The 21,327-nt window shown below is 41.2% G+C and overlaps 1 protein-coding gene across 5 annotated transcripts in view; it reads right to left on the bottom strand.

The window, feature by feature from the left end:
* Positions 1-21,327, bottom strand: part of EVL (Enah/Vasp-like) — a 184,355-nt gene that overhangs the window by 141,156 nt on the left and 21,872 nt on the right. The window lies entirely within an intron of this gene.

Below are 21,327 nucleotides of genomic sequence, written 5' to 3'. Positions count from 1 at the left end.
AGGCACAGATGCTTTTCATTTAAACTTTGAGCTGTTTTTACAATTAAAAATACATTTTCTTGGTTGGATTCCAGGCAGGCATTATCCCTGCAACTGCAGGTTGGATGCATCCCATTATCATTCCTTGAACCCATGGCCTTTCTCTCACTAACAAGTGCACCTACCCCCCCATACAGCTCACACCCTCCCCATCAACTCAGTTTACACTGGGTTTTGGAGAAGATAAGAGGAAACCGCCATAAGACACAAGTGAGAACCACAAATAATGTCAGGTCAATAACCCAAACACAGATGTGCAAGGCCCTGATCAGGATTTTTGGAAGGTGCTATGTTTTCTGGGGACTGGTAAGCTTGTATGCTGTGGTACAGACTGACTGAGAAATGTCAGTCTTTCCCCTAAGCAAACAAGCAGATATCTTTACCGCAAAACTCTGCAATTTATCTGTCTACTTTAGAAATATATGCACAGTTTTTGATGAAGGAGTGTGAATTCACCTGAATCTAAAAATGCAAAACAATCTAGGTAAAGTGTCCTTGCAAGAGACTTCTTTGAAATTCAAAGCAAGACTAAAACTAGGTAGGAAGGATATTCAGATTCAGAGCAGGCAACTAGGATAAGCTCAGGTGGCAGCTTGAAAAATCAACAGAATGCCTCTGAAATGCAAACTAACCCTCAACTTTAAATAGTGCAGTTGTTATATGCATTGTAATTGTATGTACTGCACTTTGCAAAGAACATTAAGGCAAATTCCTTGCAAGAAGAAAGAAGCCCTATTTCCAAATGACAATTCCATCCCCCCACAAAGCAAGGCTTGCCTAAGAAATACTAAGAAAAATGCCACTACTTGCAGGCATTCCACTACCTGCTGGATAAAATGGCCTTTAGTTTGAGTCAGGTTTCCCTCCCTCCCTCAGTAGTTTCTTCAACTGGCAGTAGTTTAAGTGGATCTTAAACTAAAGGAGATCAAATCAGCAGGGATGTGGGAGCTGCCACCCCAGAAATGCGGCTGTGCCATTCCAACTAAATGCTCTCAATGCTGCTTAGGAAATACTAAGTGATTCTGTAGTGTGCATGCTACACATATGGAAGCAACACACACACTGTGTTGTGCGTTCCTTGCATTACCACACAATCCCTTCCAACCATATTGGGAGATGTTACCTGGGACATACACGAATATGTGCAAGACAAAATATTTATTATTATGGGTTATGCTTATATCCCACCGTTTCCTCTGCAAGAACGCCAAGGCAGCTTACACAATCCTCTTCTTTTCCATGTCATCCTTGCAACAAGGACTGAGTTTCATGGCCAGGCAGGGACTACAATCCGGGTATCTTGAGTCTCAATCGAACACTGGTGCACCACAACAGTTCTCATATAGCTAGTGCTAATGTGTAATACAAGGACTTAATCCACAATAATCTATTAGTTTTTCCCCATCCGGGCAGATAACAGAACAACTGGTCTCCATTCTTCTTTCTGGTATCTTCAGCTGACCCACAGGCTCAGGCAAGAGTTTGACTAACCCAGCAGGGATGAGCACAGGGCAGGACCTTTGGTAAGCTGACTACCCCAACCCTTGGAACCTGTGTGAGCGCGCTTAGCACTGAGGATCACAGAAGGGAGCCATGTGCCCACATCATGTAGACCAGGGGTCAGCAACCTTAAACACTCAAGGAGCCATTTGAACCCATTTCCCACAGAAAAGAAAACACTGGGAGCCACAAAACCCTTTTGACATCTAAAATGAAGATAACACTGCATATATCGTTTTTTACCTTTATGCTATGGATAAAAAAAAATTATAGTGTGTTGCATTTATGAAATCAATGAATGATTCTTGTATATAATCTCCATTTTATATACAAGTGTGGTATAGTGGTTAAGAGCATGGGATTGGGACTCAGACGATCTGGGTTCTAGTCCCTGCTCAGCCATGGAGCCAACTGGGTGACTTTGGGCCAGTCACAGACTCTCAGCCCAACCTACCTCACAGGGTTGTTGTTGTGGGGATAAGATGGAGGAGGAGAATGATGTAAGCTGCCTTGAGCCCTTTGTAGGAAAAAGGCAGGATATAAATTGGGGGGAAAAAAATAAATAAAAAATAAAAAAAAATTGTGAACAGCTTCCCGTGCCTATTTCCTGAGCAGCCACAAAACTAGCATATGTTGTTGAATTTGCAGACTTAATCCACTTCTTGAAATGATTTTTGCTCAGATCAACCTTCTGTATCAGTTCCGAGATGGCTTTTTTTCTCTCCTCTCCATCCGGATATTTTTCAGCAAAGGCTGTGTGTTTATTCTGGAAATGTCTTGCAACATTTGACTTTTTGTTGTTTTCCAATTTCTCACAACATATTAGGCATACTGGTAAACCAGTCTCGTCAGGAGTGAAAGCAAATGAATCTGCCCACGTACCATTAAATGTTCTGTTTTCTTCTGAAACTTTTCTTTTCTTGGATTTATCCATGGTTGGCCTACCAGGGGTCGAAAAGCTCAATAAATCACGTGTTGGCAGGTGTCGCACATTGGCGGTTGTGATGCATATTTTGAGTGACAGGGAGCCGCAGCAGAGGGATGAAAGAACCACATGCGGCTCCAGAGCTGTGGGTTGCTGACCCCTGATGTAGACGAATAGGAAATTCATTCTTCAAGGGTGGATACTTGCAAGGCCAGAAGAGCAGCATCCACACATAAGAGGAAGGGAAAAGAAACAGGGAGGGATGATCCCCTAAAAAAGCCAAATGAGGTCTAAGCATGCTCTGTGGCTAAGGAAGGTTGACTGCTGGGATGGATAAAAAGAAAAGTGGGGAGGCGAATGGAGAGGGACAGGAAGGGAGAGGGGCCAGGAGAGGGAATGAATACCTCAAGGAAGTGCCTCGGCCTTCCTGGATTAGGGAGGGGGAATGGAGCAAGGTCGGCATGCAATTCTTCAAGGCAATACAAAGAACAAATAAATGTCAGATAATCCCACAGCAAAAACAAAGCAATAACAAAACATACAGTAGACACAGTATTTTTATTTTCATTTTTGCTGTCTATAATAACAACCTGCCAAAACCTTGAAGCATAAAGCAGCTTACAGGGGGAGAAATACATGGAGCAGCTGTTTCTAGTCTATGCCATTTTTGCTTGTGTTCATTTTTAAGAGTTTCCTGACACATTTCTACTTTAATCTGCAGGTTTAAAAACTGGAGAGCCAGTATGGTGTAGCAATTAGAGTAGTGAACTGGGAAGGTAAATAAACATTGGTATTTAAATGTTTTAAAATATATTCTGATCTACATTTTAGTCCAGGTGTATTTCAGGACAGTTTGTGCAGGAATTTGCAAAGACTGAATTTATCAAGCATCCCTATTAAATGCCAGAAAGGGTATGGGGAGAAAACCTCTTTTTGCCCGTGATCTAACTTCAGTTTTGCAGCCCTCAGCAGACACACAGTGGTGAGCAGAACAAAGCAAAAGGCTAAAGTGTCGGGCTAAAGCTGGAGAACAACCAAATGACCAGCAGTCAGGTGGTCCGGAAAAGGGGGTATGGCCATCTGGAGGACTACAGAGGGCAACACTGGGACTCCAGGAGGGCCAGATTCGGTCCATGGACCTCATCCCTGGCCTATTAAGGATGCCCTAAGAAACTCATCTTCACAGACCTCTATCCTTTTAACATTTCAAGCAGCAATCTATGTCCCCCTAGGTAATGATTCTTTATGTCACCAGATCTGAGGCCTTGAACAGAACTCTGAACTTGGAGCTTCAGATGCACACTCAAGATCCTTGCCTCACCTGCCTGGATGGAAAGAGCAGAACTCTAGAATAGATGGACCATTCATCTGATCCAGTATGTCCCATGTTCTTAACCACAGTAGCTGCTTCTCCAAGGTTATGAACGACCTTGAAGAACTGGGTTGGAAAGGGGGTGAGGAGGTGGTATGGTATCCTGGCAGTGCTCCAGCCCCCTTCCCTCCCTGTTCAAAGCACCACAGCTAGATGGGGGCAGCGGACTTGCAGGGAGGCGTGACTTACCTCTGCTACTTTCCCCTGTGTTGCATAGGATGCCTGAATCTCTCGGAGTTAGGAAGATTACGAACATTCTGATTGGATGACACCTTTATGGGCTTACTATTATTGTGCTTTTTTCTTGTAAATTGCCATAAGCAATCTGAGAGGTGGTGCAGAAGTTGATAAAATAAAGTCAATTTCTTTTGCATAAAGCTGGCATAACATTTATAAGCTTCATTCCTCCAGTAAAGCAGCACTGAAACAATGGTAGCATGAAACACAAAGACTGAGAACTTCAGATCTTTGCCAAGGCTAAAGGATTGATAAGGAATCCAGGTTGGGAATCAAAATTGACTTGGTGCCAATGCAGTAATTTTGGCTTGGGAAGTGTACTATACAAACCTTCTTCCCCATTCTTTTGGGGCCTTTTCAAGGAATAGACAGATTGTATTTCTACTTTCAAGGGAAACAGTTACACAATTAAAACATTTGTTAAAAATCTGGTTTAACAAGTAGTGGCTATCAAGCACAAATGGGAAGCAGGATACACAAAAGATAAGTACACTAAATACTATGCATCTATACACTACCAGCTTTTAAAATAATAACTCAGAATTAAAGGTCACCAACTCATTTTCTTGCTCCAGTGCAAACAGAACATTGTTACAAATGAACGCTACCCATAAAATATAACAAGTAAGCTCAGTCATATGTACAGTATTTTCATATGTACAGTATATACAGTATTTTCTTCAGTAATGACTATGGCTGCAAACCAATGCACACTTACCTGGGATTAAGCTCTACTAAACACAGTGGACCTTAGTTATGAGTAAACATGCACAGGACTACACTCATAAGTCAGCAATCCTAAACTTAGTTTCAAGGGAGGAAACCCTATTGAACGAAGTGGGAACTGTTCCTGGATAAGTGTGAGAACCAGTGCGGAGTAATGGTAAAAGTGTTAGACTAGAAACCTGAGAGTTCTGGGTTCTAGTCCCCACTTGACCCTGAAGTTCACTGGATGACTTTGTCACTCACTCTTAGCCTAATCCACATCAAAGGATTGTTGTGAGGATAAAATGGAGAGAACTACGTAAATTGCCTTGCAGGAGGAAAAAATGCAGGCTGATGATGATAATGATAAACGTCCAAATTGTGCTGTCAATGTGGTAAAGTAAGATCTGAAATTGCCCAGGAGGAAGCTGAGGAAGCCTTGCTCATAAATTTCTACTCAATATTACAGGCTTCTCCATTCATTCCTTGGAGTATTGCCCACCTATTAATATCGGTTTCTGTGGTCATTCTATATTTTATTGTTCTGAATTTACATAGCCAGCCCTCCACATTTACATGAGTTAGGGATGCAGGACCCACACAAAAGTGGAAAAACTGTGAATATCTCTACCCCACCCCAAACCTTAGCTCCTAATACTGTTGACCATATTGGCTTGCTTCTCCCTCTCAGACCTTAGTCTGATCCAGCAGGACTCCTCTTTTTCATTTACTACATGCTTACTATCTTATTCCCTGCTTTCCCTTTTGCTCACCAGCACCTCTTCTCTGCACCAAGGAAAGGCCAGAGATGTTTCTCTTTCCAGATGGGCTGGGCAAGAGGGCAAGTTTTGGAGGTGCCTCCCACTCCCCTTTTGCTTCCCCTCTTTTTATGTGATGGAGATTTTCTGCAGTAGGCCACAGAACTCCAAAAACTCTCCTATTCGATTATTGATGGCAAACTTGTGAATAATCAAATCTGAGAAAGTTAATTAAGCCTACAAATGTCAAGGTTCAACTCTACTATATCTCCTGGTGCGGTATTGTCCTGATCACTCATATATACATTTGCCCAAACAAATAATTTCCCTGTCGAAGGTACTCAGGTGGTTCTCCACCTGATACCAGCCACACTGTACAACAGTGGACGATGCAACATCCACACTGTCTCACGCTTGTTTGGATCACTGTTCACCACTCCACGTTTCCCTTGCTTTTATGAAAGGCAAGAAAGCCTCATCTGTCACAATAAAGATATTTATCCCTCGCAGAGGCCTTTCAGTAGCTAAATGTTCTAGTAATCCCATCTGCTGTGATTTATCACATTATGAACTCTCCAGTAAGCAAGAACAAGCAACTCTCCGCCAAAACCTTGTCCATGCAATGGGAGGACTTCTAAATGGTGTGTTAGCACTGGCTGCCATCGCGCACCTCATGGTGAGCACTCAGAACAACTGCTGTCAAGTCAGTGACTTGGATGGGATTTTATTCTCCTGGGATTCTCCCAGATGCAGAGATTTCACTGCTACCAATTAATTTAGTTAGGTTTAATCCAGACCAATGACTGGCCCAGATTCAGCCTCTGAAAACAGCTATTCCCACAGTGAACTTAGATTTACTTCTCATGCAAACTGCAATTCTGTGTGAGAATTCTGTGCCTCCCCATTGAGAGAGCAAGCAGAGTTTAGGACTTCTCCTCCCATATGTACCTACTCGGACCTTAAGATAATCTACAGAGATCCTTCTTGTAAAAAGTAAGGTGGCTATGAGGGGAAAGGCTTCCTTGGTTGTGGTGCCCTGTCTATGGAACCAACTCCCCAGGTAGATGTGACTGGTACCAACACTGTATACTTTTCAGAACTAGGTCAAAACCGTTTTATTCCCCAATATTTTAACTGTCGAATAGACAGTTAGGATTTTATATTGTTTTTTATTCAGATGATTGATTGGTTATTGTGCACTAGCATCTTATGCTGTATTTTATTATTTTATTTTTCCTGCAAATTGTTATTATTTTTGCATTGTTATTATGGTTTACGCTGGAAAGCGTTCTGAGAGGATTTGCTATAGAACTGTCTATAAAAACTTTAAATAAGTAGGTAAAACTCCATGCACACTAATGGCACTGCACTGGCCAGCAGCAAAACAGAAACAGCAGTGGTATTATTTTCTCAGTGTTGCAGAGTCTAATTTGACCATCTGGACCATCTGCAAGTTTGCACATGCAGATTCTGTACTGCAAAAGCAGTGCAGTTAGGACCCACAATCCATCTTTTTGTGTAGCCATTATCTAGCAGCAGTGGTGATGACAGGTCTGCCACAGCACCTGTAGTGAAAAGCTCATTTAGCAAGGAGGTCACATGCAAAACCTCCACCAGCAACCCTAGGGAGCCAACACCACTCAAAGTAGGCAAAAGCAGTCTAAACAGAAAAGTGGTCCGGAGTAGAAAACAAGTAGTTTTCAATGTCCACATAGCTTAATCCTCCTTTCCACTCTCCCTCTGCTCACCTGTGCTGGGCACAGTACCTTCAGCACAGGTGAGCAGGATGTAGGTAGAGGCCAAAGACAGGAGTGAGGTTGTACTTGTGAAATGCTGTCCCCATAGATGCCTCACTAGTGTTCATGCTATTTCCAGGTGGAAATATTTTTATTATCTAGGAGCTTTAGCAAGTAACCTTCTCTATGGTTTTTGAATGTACTGCTCTTTTATGGCTAGCTTATTGCTTCTTCTAAAACTGATTCTAATGTTAGTTAAATCTCCTCTATCTCAATTGCTCTGACACCTTTGAAGCCTATACTGAAAAGTAGCCTAAAAATGTTTAATGAAATAAAATGCTTTTCTATTAAATTAAAAGCCAAGTACAGAACTGGAAAAAAACCCTTTCTATTTCTTAAGAAGGACCGCTGTGCCAAAATCAAATGCTCATCAACTTAATAAGTTTCTTCTCTTAAAAGTGACTTCCAAGCTGCTGTACCAATGTAATCATCTTTATAATGTCACACTTCTCCAGAAATTCTTACTTTGAGAGAAAATATGGTCAAAAACACACATTAAATGTGACATTTCAGGTGGAAGTTCTTTTAACTGTACATCAATGCAGAAATGGGAAATAATGAATTTCAAAACCAACAAGTGAAAAAGTGTTACAAACTGATCCATTTATGCTAGTCACATGTGAACTTATTAGATTATATCTCACATTGTTCTTACAAAGCACTCAAAGTGGCATACATCATTCTCCTCTTCCTCCCAATCTTATCCCCACAACAACAACCCTGTGAGGTAGCTCAGGCTGAGAGTATGTGACGGGCCCAAAGTCCCCCAGTTGACTAGAGTAGTGACTAGAATCCAGACTGCCTGTGTCCCAGTCCTGTGCTCTTAACCACTATACCACAGTGGCTCTCAAACAGATGCTATGTAGCAACACGAAAGTTAAAACACCACCTATGAATGATCTAAACATGTGGTCATAGCATGGAAAAAATCCCAGTACCCAATTAAATACTTTGATTGCACTCACAAGAATGGGTGAAATGGAAATAGCAGGGCAGGCAGCAACTGAAAATGAGAAACTGCCTTAAAACCCAATCAATATTACTGGATTTAAGCCAATTGTGATGAATCACAGAGTCACAGAAAAATAGAGTTGGAAGCGGCCAGTGGGCTATCAGGGCTATCAGAGCAGCTAAGCCCCTGCTCCATGCAGGACTCAGTTAAACCATCCCTCACAAATGGCTTCCAGCGGCCTCTTGAATGTCTCCAGTGTGGGAGAATACAGTATATTCAGAGAACACAAACAAGAATATATACAAAGAATACAAATTTGCAATAATTTGAATATATTATTGACTATATTAAATATATTACTGCAAAACAGTTTTCATCTTAGTGTTTGGAATGATATCCTTTACCAAACCAATATTTTCTTCTTCTTTGCACATTGCCCAGACTATGACTAAGACTTGATTTCTTCCAAACAACACTTGTGTTTTGCCCCCATTTCCTGTGGTGACAAATGTCTGTCCTTGGTTAGGCTTAGAGGTTTTGCTTTGCTTGTACTGGGACATGATAAAAGCTGTGACTGCATCCTTTGTTCTCAAAGCACGAACAGTGACTCTGTAGTCATTCTGGCATAATTGGGACATGCATGTGTATATTCCCATGAGGTTCAACACCCTTTGCTTGCATGTGCGATTGCCCTAAGCCATTCCTGGTTGCAAGGTCACATGCCAGCATACAAGTCACTCCACTAAAACTGGGTTTTCCCTCAGGACTTAAAAGGACCCTTCTTGGCATGAGTTTTGCCTTGAATAAAGTATAAATACTTTTTAAAATCACCACTCTCACCATGATCTCAATGCAGGATGAACAAAAATAGCAAATAAATCTTAACATTTCAAAGCACCAAAGAACTATCCACTCAACATTTTAATTTTTCAAAATTGAAAGCAGCTGTTATTTTTGTATGCAACTTATACATAGACTTACAGATGAATTCTCAGTTTGCTTTGTTTCTTTTCTGCACATCCAGCCTGTAAGAGGATAGTAGCCAAGGGAGGAGGGAATTTGCAGCTTTCAAAAGGTATACATTATTTTTTCCTTTAGATATATTTTAATGCTTACCTATACTAAAAACAACAAATACCATATATCTATCAATAACATGCCAAGCTTGACAAAAACACACTTGCACATACACTCTTTTCACACATGCAAAATCTAAGCTTCTTAAACACAGGTTGTAATCCTTCACTAGAGGTGTGTGAAAAATCAATTTGATGGGTAGAAATCCAACTGATTTCCCCAGTTTGTCCACCCCCAGATTCCAGTACGCTGCTCAGGGGCTGGTGTCAACCAGTGCAGAGCACTGCCATCTGTAAGAAAGACCATGATTTGTGTGGGGTTTTTTTCAAACCATTAATCAAGTTTTGTAAACTGGCTCTAGGAAAACACAATTTCACCAAACCACATTTTTAAAGTGTTGGAATATGCATAAATATTTAAAGATATCGCTACTTACTAGGGATGCCTTAATGGACTTTCTTAATCCAGCCCATGGATTCCACAGCAGACCTGTTTTTCCAGAGTTGCACAGATTCTGTGGACTTGTGTACTTTCCTTTTATTTACTTTCCATAACTTTAAGAAAATATAGTCATAGACAAATACAAACAAAAAGAAATAGTGACTGAAAAGTGCATTCCCAAGAAAGCATAAAAATGCACATGGGGATTTGTGCATTTTTGAAGGTGTGCATTTGTGCAAACATGCAAACACATTTGCACAGATTCTATTGTCAGTGAGTGGACAATGGCACAAATGGTGCTGAAAATTCACAAAACACAGATGGGGCAGATGTAATACATTTTGCACATTCCCTTCGACTTACTAGCTAGGCTTGCCACATAACCTTTATTCAAGGCTCTGTCCCTTATTAGGGATTCAAATACAGTTCCGTTTATGGAAATAAGGAAGGGGTGGCAAGCCTGCATTTGCTTCCCTTATTTAAACTTAAAGAGAGAAAAAAAGAACATCCTTTGAAAAACCATTAATTATAATTTTGATTTGACTGGTATTATATCAATTCCCACTGCCCAATTAGACTTGTAGTGTCCTAATTTATTGTACTCTAAATTCAACAGTGAAACTCTGCAAGTTAATTGGCTCTCAATATTCCTTGTCCCCTTTTCTAATATGTTCTCTCGTGTCTTTTGTACTAATATTCCCCATGCCTGAAGAAAACAAAGGCTCTTCTATCATCCATCAATTCCCATCAGTTGATCTCAGATCTGTAACCCCACCTGTCCGGCAGTACTTCTTTGGAGGGTAAAAAGGCAGGTCATTTTCAGTGCTCCTTGAATTTACAGTGTTTCTAATTAAGGGCTTCTTCTCATTTTATGTACAAAGAGTCAGGTGAAAGTTACTGTCTTTTCTCCTCTTGCTGAAAGTTATTATTTTATTTATTATTTCCTTACTGAATTTATAGCCTGCCTTTCCTTCAAGAAGATCAAGGAAGAAAAACTTGTTCTCTCTTCTCGCATCCTTGAAAAATCCTGTGAGACTGGCTATACTGAGAATTAGTGGCTCGCCAAAGGTCGCACAATGAGCACTACAGCCAAGTGAGGGTTCCCTGGCCCTAATCCAACATCCTAACTGATCTTCCCAAACAAGTGTCATAATTCCCAGACATCATGGTCACTGGGAATGAGGACAGTTCCAGTCCAACACACCTGAAAGCTCCAGTATATGGAAAATTGTTCTAATCACTACTTCAAAATGTGTGCAAAAGTTAGCATACTTCCCTTCCTGGCTGTTAATTCTCTGTCCTCAGTAATGAAAGCTAGACTTCAAAGTCCTTTCATGGTTTCGCCAATCCAATATTTTACATGTATTCCATGAATTTGCTTCCTGATGGCTTCCATGATAGGCTTCCATCAAAGCTTCCTTCAAAACCTTCCAATAAAACCATAAAACAGCATTTTCCATGGCTTCTGAGCATCCTCGATTTATTTATTAAAAATTTTATATAACAGTCTCTCAGCACATTGCCCTCAAAATGGTCAACAAATAGGTAAACATTAAAGTAACATAACAAGTAGCCAAAAACCTATACCAGAATACCAGCAAAAGCAAGATGAAGAATAAAAAAGTTTTGACTTGCACCAAAATGTATCAAGTGTCAGCACCAGGCATACCTTCCTGGGAAGTTGGCTCCATAAATGGGGAGCATCTACTAAAAAGGATCTCCTCAGAGGTACCTTCCTTGTTTCCTTTAAAGGTGGCTCTCAGAGAAGGACCTCTGCTGAAGAACCTGGGGTCCAAGTAGGTATATAAGGGAAGAGTATACACAAATTTGTGTGTAAATAAATACCCTTTCTTCATATAGTGGGTAGATGGAGATAAGCTGGTTGCTGAATGAACACTTTTAATATTGGTTTTCCACGGCAGGAAGGAGTATATCCCACCAAGGATTAGCAAAGGGTTAGGAGGTGTGTGTGTGTGTGTGTGGTGGGGGGGGGTTGGAAACACTTCCTATGCAAATTAGGTTAATTTGAATGGATGATTTGCATTGGAAAAAAATCAGTTTGTTCTGGTAAAAATCCAGTTTGCTTTGGAAAATATTCTGTGCTCCAAAGCAGGGATACTCAACTTTTCTATCCCCAGGGCTTGCTGGAGGGAGCTCAAAATAGCTGAGGCCTTCCAGTCACCAAATGGAACTGTAGGGTTGCAGGCAACCACAAATGATGGCAGATGGAAACTGAGTTTGGCATGATCAGCTGGCAATTATTGAAATAATTGCATATAATTATCTCATCCCTGTTTGGAAATGGTATCAGCTGGCATTTCTGCATTCAGAAATGGAAATCTGCCATTCCTACAGCTTCCCAAAATGCACTGCTAGATGTAATCTGGTATTTGCAACACCTAGGTCTCAGGTAACTTATTCAGTATAAATCTCCCTTTTGAAACAAGGTATTTTTATATTGCAGACTCCTGGTGCCAATTTTGGAGACTTTATTTCTTTCCCTAGCTACTGCTTTTTTGGCCTAATGAAGAATTCTGAAGAACCTGAAAGTGTGAACAATTTTGGTTGAATTTGCTAAACTGTGAAAGATGCATGCATTCTTTCACTTACTTGCCAGGAATAATTGCCCAGAAAACAATAAGTATAACTTTAACATACCCAAGCTTGCATTAATTATATTTGTGATTGCTATCTATATATCGCTTATGAAAGTATGAAACAACATTTCCTAGGGAAAATAAAGCAGAGCAAAAATGTCCATTTTAGATAATAATAATAATAATAATAATAATAATAATAATAATAATAATAATATTACATTTCTATGCCGCCCCTTGCCGAAACCTCGGGGCGGCTTACAACATGATAAAATACATTGAAATACAATAGTACATAATAAATTACCATTAAATATAAAAATACAAAAAATACATTGATTTACAAATACAAAATTAAAATTATCAGTATAAAATAAAAATATAGGAGGAGAAAGAGAAGGAAGAAGAAGTTGCCCAGGCCAGATCATATGTTTTAACAATTGAAATGATGTTTAAATAAAAAGGTCTTTACCTGGCGCCGAAAAACCAGTAACGACGGTGCCAGGCGGACCTCTTTGGGGAGTGAATTCCATAGGTTGGGCGCCACCGCAGAGAAAGCCCTCCTCCGGGTTCTTACTCTCCTAATTTCTTTCATGGAGGGTTCCCGGAGAAGGGACTCTCCCGCAGATCTCAAAGGGCGGTCGGGCATATACGGACGTAAGCGCTCGTTCAGGTAGCCAGGACCCAAGCCGTTTAGGGCTTTGTAGGTCATAATCAACACCTTGAATTGGGCCCGGGCTTCAATGGGAAGCCAGTGAAGCTGATGGAGGACTGGAGTCATGTGAGCATAACGCCCCGTCCCCGTCAGCAACCTGGCAGCTCTATTTTGCACCAATTGAAGTGTACGGACTGTCTTCAGGGGAAGCCCCACGTAAAGCGCGTTACAGAAGTCTAGGCGGGAAGTCACCAGGGAGTGTGTCACCGTCGCCAGGCAGTCCTATTCCAGGTAGGGGCGCAGCTGATTAATCAGCCGAAGCTGAAGGAAGGCGTTCCTCGCTACCGCTGTCACCTGAGCTTCCAAAGAAAGCTCCGGGTCGAGGAGTACACCTAAGCTGCGGACCTTATCCCTAAGAGGGAGTGTTGCACCATTCAGGACCAGGTCAAATCCACCCTCTCCGAAACCCGATCCGCCAACCAACAGGACCTCCGTCTTGTCTGTGTTGAGTTTCAGTTTATTGGCCCTCATCCATTCCCTTACCTCGGCCAAGCACCGGTTCAGCACAGCCACTGCCTCACCTGGATTAGTGGAGAATGAGAGGTAAAGCTGGGTATCATCAGCGTATTGATGATTCCGCAGCCCACACCTCCTGATGACCTCTCCCAGCGGTTTCATATAGATGTTAAATAGCAGAGGGGATAGAATGGAGCCCTGTGGTACCCCATGGCATAGCTGCCATGACGTAGAGACATGGTCCCCCAGCACTACCTTCTGGAATCGACCGTCGAGATAGGAGCGGAACCACTGCAAAGCAGTGCCTCCAACCCCCAATCCCGCAAGTCTATCCAGAAGGATACCATGGTCGATGGTATCGAAAGCCGCCGAGAGGTCCAGAAGAACCAACAGGGATGTACTCCCCCTGTCCTTCTCCCTGCACAGGTCATCGTACAGGGCGACCAAGGCAGATTCAGTACTGTACCCGGGTCTGAAGCCGGACTGAAAAGGATCCAGATAATCAGTTTCCTCCAAGAGTGCTTGGAGTTGTCCCGCCACCACTCGCTCCAGCACCTTGCCCAGAAACGGGATGTTGGCCACAGGTCTATAGTTAGTGGCCATCTCTGGATCCAGTGACGCTTTCTTCAGGACCGGTCGTATTACCGCCTCCTTTAAAGGGGCAGGCACTCGACCCTCCCTCAGAGAAGCGTTAACCACTTCCAAGATCCAGGTCCCAATCCCGTGCTTGGAGTTATTTATTAACCAAGACGGGCAAGGATCCAATAGGCAAGTGGTGGGACGTACTCTTCCAAGCACCTTGTCCACATCATTGGGCCGCAATAATTGAAATTCCTCCAGTAATTTTGGCCGCAATAATTGAAATTCCTCCAGTAATTTTGGACCAGACGGTGGCATTGGCGACTCCTCAGAGACCTCTGATTCATTAGTGGAGTCCAGCTCGTGACGAATCTGAGCGATTTTCTCCCTGAAATGCCTGGCAAAGTCGTCACAGCGGGCCTTTGAGGGTGGCATCGGATCTTCCTTAGGACCCAGGCGAACCAGGCCTTGCACCACTCGAAAAAGCTCCGCTGGACGGCATTGTGAGGAGGCAATGGAAGCGGAAAAAAACTTCTTTTTCGCCGCCTTCACTGCCACAGCATAGGCCCGATAGTGGGCTCTCAAGTGTGTTCGGTCAGATTCATCCCGTGATTTCCTCCACCTATGCTCTAATTGAGCAAAAAATAAAACTAGGAAATTAAGGTTCACAAAAAGTACAGGTGAAAATGAGGTACTCTGGCTGTTCTCTGCACTTCTTAAAACAGGAGTGGATGGAACGGAAGGGAAGTCTAGATAAGTGTCATGGTACTAGAAGCATAGAGGGGAAGCATTAAAGCAACTGGATGACTTTGGGCCAGTCACAGACTCTCAGTCCAACCTACCTCACAGGGCTGTTGTTGTGGGGATAAGATGGAGGAGGAGACAATGTAAGCTGCCTTGAGCCCTTTGCAGGAAAAAGGCAGGATATAAATCGAAAAATAAATAAAGAACAGCAGTTTGCATAACAAGATGGAAAAGGTGCGAAAGTATAGTAGGTTAAGGTACTGCAGAGAATATCCACCAGGTTCCTGCAACCACATTCAATTGTGCAACAATTACAGCACTGGATGCATTACTGGGAGAGTAGGCGCAGGAATGCTCAAATGTCTTCAGGCACAAAATATGGCATTAATGAGACACCAGGGTAGCTTTCACTGCATAATAACCTTGGCCCATTCACAGAAGGGGGTCAAGATAATGTCATTTTCCATTTGGAACCATCCCATTTTACCACCTCTTATTCCACCTTTATTACCACAGAAAATTCATTAAGGATGGAGAAATGGAATACTTGCCCAATATCTTTTAAATGGAAACATGAAGACCCTGCAGGGATCCTCAATCTGGTACCCACAGTCAGCCCCATTGCTGCCATGGAGGAATCCTCAAATTGGTGCCAGAATTTTTATCTTTGTTTTGTTTTATTCAAAGCCATTTATATGTATATTGCTATACAACTTGGTTGACAGCAAAAGAAGAAGGGGACAGCAGAGAATGAGATGGCTAGATGGAGTCATTGAAGCAGTCAGCGTGAACTTAAGTGGACTCTAGGGGATGGTGGAGCACAGGAAGGCCTGGAGGAATGTTGTCCATGGGATGCAACTTCGCAACTAACAACAACATACAACTTGGTATGTATATTGGTATACAACCTTCCATGAATTATATATAGGTTTCAACAAAAATAAATCATATATCCAAACATGTACCCATTTGAACCTGCCATTTATACTCCACCTGTTCATATATCAAAAGTATATAAGGTCCTCAGTCCTGAGAGGTGAGTGTTTATCCTTCCAAATTTATAAGATCAATTTTTTAGTGGTCTAAAGGGCACAATCAATTTCTGTTTCCATTTGTGAATTTCCATGAAGCTGGTAAATAATTTAAAAGACTATGCAGATCAGCAAATATTAATGGCTCTTCTAGCACACAATTTTCCTGCGTAATAACCTCTTCCCGAAAAGGAACAAGGACTGGGCATTGCCAAAATACATGATTAGGAGAAGCAATCATTGTGTCAAACTGCCAGCAATCAGCTAAATAAGACATGCCGAAGAGACACTGCAATGACCAATAGATATGAAGCTCTTTTTCTGAGTAAAAGGCAGCCTAAGATCCACAGACATGACACAGCAGCAAATCATTACTTAGGCATATAGCAGGGATGCCCATAAGCAGTTTTTCAAATTCCTAAATGTACCCACAGGTCCAAAATGTTGTGGACCCCCCACCCTAAGAAGCTGAACTACAGATCAATCATGCAGAAAGGCCCCATATATGCAAGTACAAATGTGAAAATGAGACAGTGTAGGTGAAACCATATGCACACCTGCACGCACTGACCAAGTCCCTGCCTTTGCTAAAAGCACCATATGATCTATGTAACTTGTAAGAGGACAGCTCCTTATTAAAAGCTTAATGGACTGATGCCACAAATATCCAGATTTATTTATGCAATTCTCTCTTAAGTTCCCCATGCAAGGCCCTGTTTACTTTGGCTGACAGAAGACACACCATTTTGCTGAACTATGGAAGTAACAACTTAGGTATTGTTTCTTTATTTAATATATTTTTAGACTGACTCTCTGCTCAATGAGCCCTAAGGTATCATTAGCCTGAGAATTCTGTGCGACTGAAAGGTATCAGTTCAGAAGTTTCTTTGCATGCGGGTAGGTAACAGAAAATGAAGGTGCTCCTTGGAACTTTTCAAAATGCTTTTAAAAAGGGAGATACTTTGGAAAGCAGCTCTTGTCACCATCCAGGGACTGGAAGGGACTGTGTCAGATTTTGTTCATCACAACACAAATCAGTTTTGAAATGTTGCATGCTACCAACCTTAAGACAGCACTGCTTTTCAGTATCCTCAAAAATGCTCTTCTATGCAACACAGCAACAGAAATAGCAGCACCAGTGGCAGATCGGTACAATCCTAACAGTACAAAATGCTGGATAGTACTAAACACTTTTTTTTGGCTAACTATTTTAGGAATATTCCAGACATAGCTACAGTTTTCCAAAATGGAATGAATTTCAGAAAGCACCAAAGACTGCTGGGGTCCTTGCAAGAATCTACTTATTTAACAAATCTAGGATCACCAGATATGACACTGTGGGAAGCAGAAAGCATATATGCAGTGTTAGTCCCATTGATGTTTCAATTCAGCAACACCAAACAACTAAACATCTTTTAATAAAATAAAATCTCAACAGGTTACTTCAAAATTCTCACGTCTAGTATTTGTAGGCCTGTGCAGTACACTATTAGCTGTGTACTACTGTTACGTATGCGTCCGTCCATCCAGACATTTATCTATCACTGTTCATTCCATCTGGATTTCACATTGACATGAGAGCCAGTGTGGTGTAAGAGTGGTAGATTAGAAGTCAGGCAATATGGGTTCTAGTCCCAACTTAGCCATGAAACCCATTGGGTGACTCTGGGCCCATCACTGCATCTCATCCTAACCTAGAGGAGGCAAGTACTGCGAGCTATCTTGGGTTCTGAAATAAATAAAAAATACAGATCTGAAACAAAATGAAATACTGTATTGCAAACTCTTACATAATGCACCCTGAAAAATGCTAAAAGCAGCAACATTTGGGCCAAAGTAGATATATTGTTTATTATATTTTTAATCCACTTGATAACAGATGTTCTCTGGGTGGATTACAACTGGGTGCAGGCATGCTCTGGTTATATAAATAGCAGACTGGGTTGGGGGAACCCATGTTTTTGGTTGCTGGTGGGAATGGTGGTGGCGGTGCCTGCCATGGCGGCTATTTATTTATTTAGAAAATTTCTATGCTGCCCCATTCGCCGAAGCCTCGGGGCGGCTCACAAGCCTCGGGGTGGCTACCATTTTGAATACGCAGGGTGCAGAGGGGGTGCACTGTAGCCTCGCACTACATGCACACCTGGGTGAGGGTGGGTTGCTGGGGTAGTTGGCAAGTCACCTTCAACCCTAAAACAGCACATGGGTTCAGTGTGGCATGTGAACCACTCCAGCAACCCACCTATTGCTGGTTCTCTTAATACAAGAAGCTACAGTATGACACCACCACACCCCATGTATTCAAAATGGTGGATGCTGTCACAAAAGAAAGCCATGTTGGGGAGAAATTCACCCACAATAGTTGCTCGCTGTGTGTGAACTTGACCTCTCTCAAGCATAGTCCCAATTTTAAAAATCTCATTTTTGAATCTGTTTGAATCTATTTCTATTTCAAGGGATGCCTCCACTGGCACCAATGGGAGTGTTGGGTGAAATGCAAATAGTGGTTGAATGGCAGTGAGAAACAAATATTGCACTCTTTCTCACCGTCAGGCCTTCCCACAATTGCTATTTACAAAACAAAAACGTGCATTTTAATTTCATTCACCAATTTACATTATGCCTAATTTAGTCCTTTGTTCCATGCAGTCCACCGGGGTTTCAGCCATCCTTTTAGGAATAGTTTTAAGTGTTTTAAATCTGTTACTAATATTTTAAATCTTTACAGCATTGCTGTGTTTTATCTGTCTTTCATATCATGAATTTAAACCTTTAAATTGTACTTTATTGTGCTGTATTTATTGTTTTAATTACTGTGAATGGCCCACAGAGATTTGACTATTTGGCAGAATAGCAATGTTATAAATTAATAAATTATAAGGCTATGAGGTTAACCAGATGAAATGGAAAATGACTGAAATCATCAACTGCAATGAGATATGGATGATCCCATATGCAAAGAGGAACAGAAGGTTTCCATTTGGAACCTTCCATAATGTAAACACTTATATCAATACTACATAGATACAAATTAAACTCCAAGTACATTTGACTGCATGTATAATTTAATTGATTAAAATCACAACTTCAGCTAACTATTTCACACAGGTGCTTCATTAACAGCATTAGCACTGAAACTAGACATCTTTCAAGAAAAAATCCTTTCTCTTTTTAAGAAGACACAACTCTACAGATTCATAACATGGACTAGAAAATTAAGAGCATACATTAGATTGAAGCTGAAGAGTACCCAAAACACAGGTACCTCATTTGGAAGCTGAGCCAGGATGCTGAGAATTAGAATACTCTTATAACCAAGTCAATGCTCACTCTCCCCACAACAAAGTTTTGTCATTACACAGAGTTTCATTTCCTATAATTCCCATGGATTAATTCTCTAGATTCCGTCTTGTCTCGCAATGAATGCTATCTATTTATCAAATTTCTAATTGGAAATCCCTGCTCCAAACTGCACCTTCTCGTTAGGTTGCACAGCACCATAAAACTTGCATAGTGTTTTCTAATGTATAAGAGAAGGCAGAATGTCTGGCAGAAGCTACAATCTAAAACCAGAAGCAGGGATGAAAACACAAGAAGAGAAGGCAAATATGTGGAAGGTTAATCAAGGCAAGAATGTGCATTTATTTGAATTACACATGCCGAAGTTTAGTTACACTGTGAGGTATGGGGGCTAAAAGCTAGATATGCACACTCAAATAAACAGCACTTAAATTCAGTTAACACTGAATAAATGTCCTAGAAGTTCACCAAAAAAAGATGAGACTGGATGGGCAACTTCTGCCACACCTGCTGTTTCGACTTGCAACTCCCTTCACACTCCACCATGAGCTCTGTTGGCTAGAGGTGATGGGAACTGGAGGCCACAATATCTGAAAGGCCACAAGTTGTCCACGTATGAACATAAGAAAAGGTGATCAAACCAAAGGTCCATCTTGTCCAGCACTCCATACTCACAGTGGCAAATCACCATGGAATCAGCAAACTGAGTCATTGTTATCTTTCCCACCAGCCCTCTAAAGATTTCTGTGTTGCCTCAAACTTTGATATCCTTACAGAATCACCAGAAAGGACCTGTATATATCAACCTATCAATTTGGTCTCTCATTTTTAAGGACTATCATGGCGACAGCTCTATATGCCACACATGGCAAGCAGGTCACAGCTTGTTAATATTCCAAAATAAACCTGGCTAACGAAAGAAATGGCAAACAAAAAAAGGAATCCAGAAGCCTGAATCAAAAAATCTGGCACCCAACATACCCCAAGACTGTTAGGTAAACACTGGCCTTGACTGAGATATATTTAAGATCAACAGAGGCGGTCAATGGGAAAGAGTCAGACCTTGCCCTCTGCAAGATGGCACATCAAAATGAATTTTATTTTGTGTGACAATCTGTTCAGAATATCATTAAGAAAATCACTTTTGCCTCACTTGGTCTCCATCTGCACAGGATGACTACACAAAAGGACTGTAGGCTAGGAGCCCCATTTCTATTTGCAGCTTAACTTGGTGACAGTAATTGGCTCTTCAAGGCTTGCCAGCATTCTTGTGACAATGTTATAACAACTGCAGCTATGATAGAGCAGGGCACTGGCTTCTAGCAAAATCCAGCACCTACCAATCTGGCATTCTCCTATGGTTCATAAATAGCACACATTCCTTCTTAATTTTCATCCTGCACTGCACAGAAGCTGACCACTCACTTTTCAAGAACAATTAAGAATAAATTGCTGTTAATAATCTTTTCTTCAGTTTCATTGATATTTGAGGCATCCAAACATGAAGATGCCAGTGATGTGATCTCTGGCATAAAACACATTTAATAAAAACACAGTGTAATTAACTCAGTGCCTCTGAGAAAATCCAGTACTCTCCCCCAAATCCCAGAAAAAAAACTGATGATATATTCATTTAAACAATCATCCTCACTCATACAAATAAACTTCCAAGTTAGCTTTTTACAGAATGTCATTACTGAAACATAAAATGCAGCCATTATATTACTAGATGAGATGGTCATGAAATATTCATTATTTTCACTGCTATCATCAGAAGAAAAAAAGTGCATGAACCTTTTAAAAAATGAAAGACACTGAAGGACAGGCAAATTAATAGTTCTCTATATTGTTTTGCAGCAGTTAAGAAGACCATGGGTAATCACTGTTATTTTTAAATAAATGTTGTAAATCTTCAAAACTGCACAGGGAAAGAGTTTTTAAAAACCCTACTAGCAGCACCTCCAAAATCTCTCAGCAGGAAGAAATTAGGAGTAGATTATTTGGAGCATAAAAGATGGTCTTTCTCCACACCCACTAAAACACTTTAATTTTTCACCAAAAATACAACACCCGCACTGATATCTAGCGCATTTGATTTTTTAC

This window comes from Varanus komodoensis, unplaced genomic scaffold (assembly GCF_004798865.1).
Source record: "Varanus komodoensis strain SLA01 unplaced genomic scaffold, ASM479886v1 scaffold3, whole genome shotgun sequence".
NCBI lineage: Eukaryota > Metazoa > Chordata > Lepidosauria > Squamata > Varanidae > Varanus > Varanus komodoensis.
The sequence above is the reverse complement of the archived record's forward strand: the minus strand, read 5'-3'. Positions and strand labels throughout refer to the sequence as shown.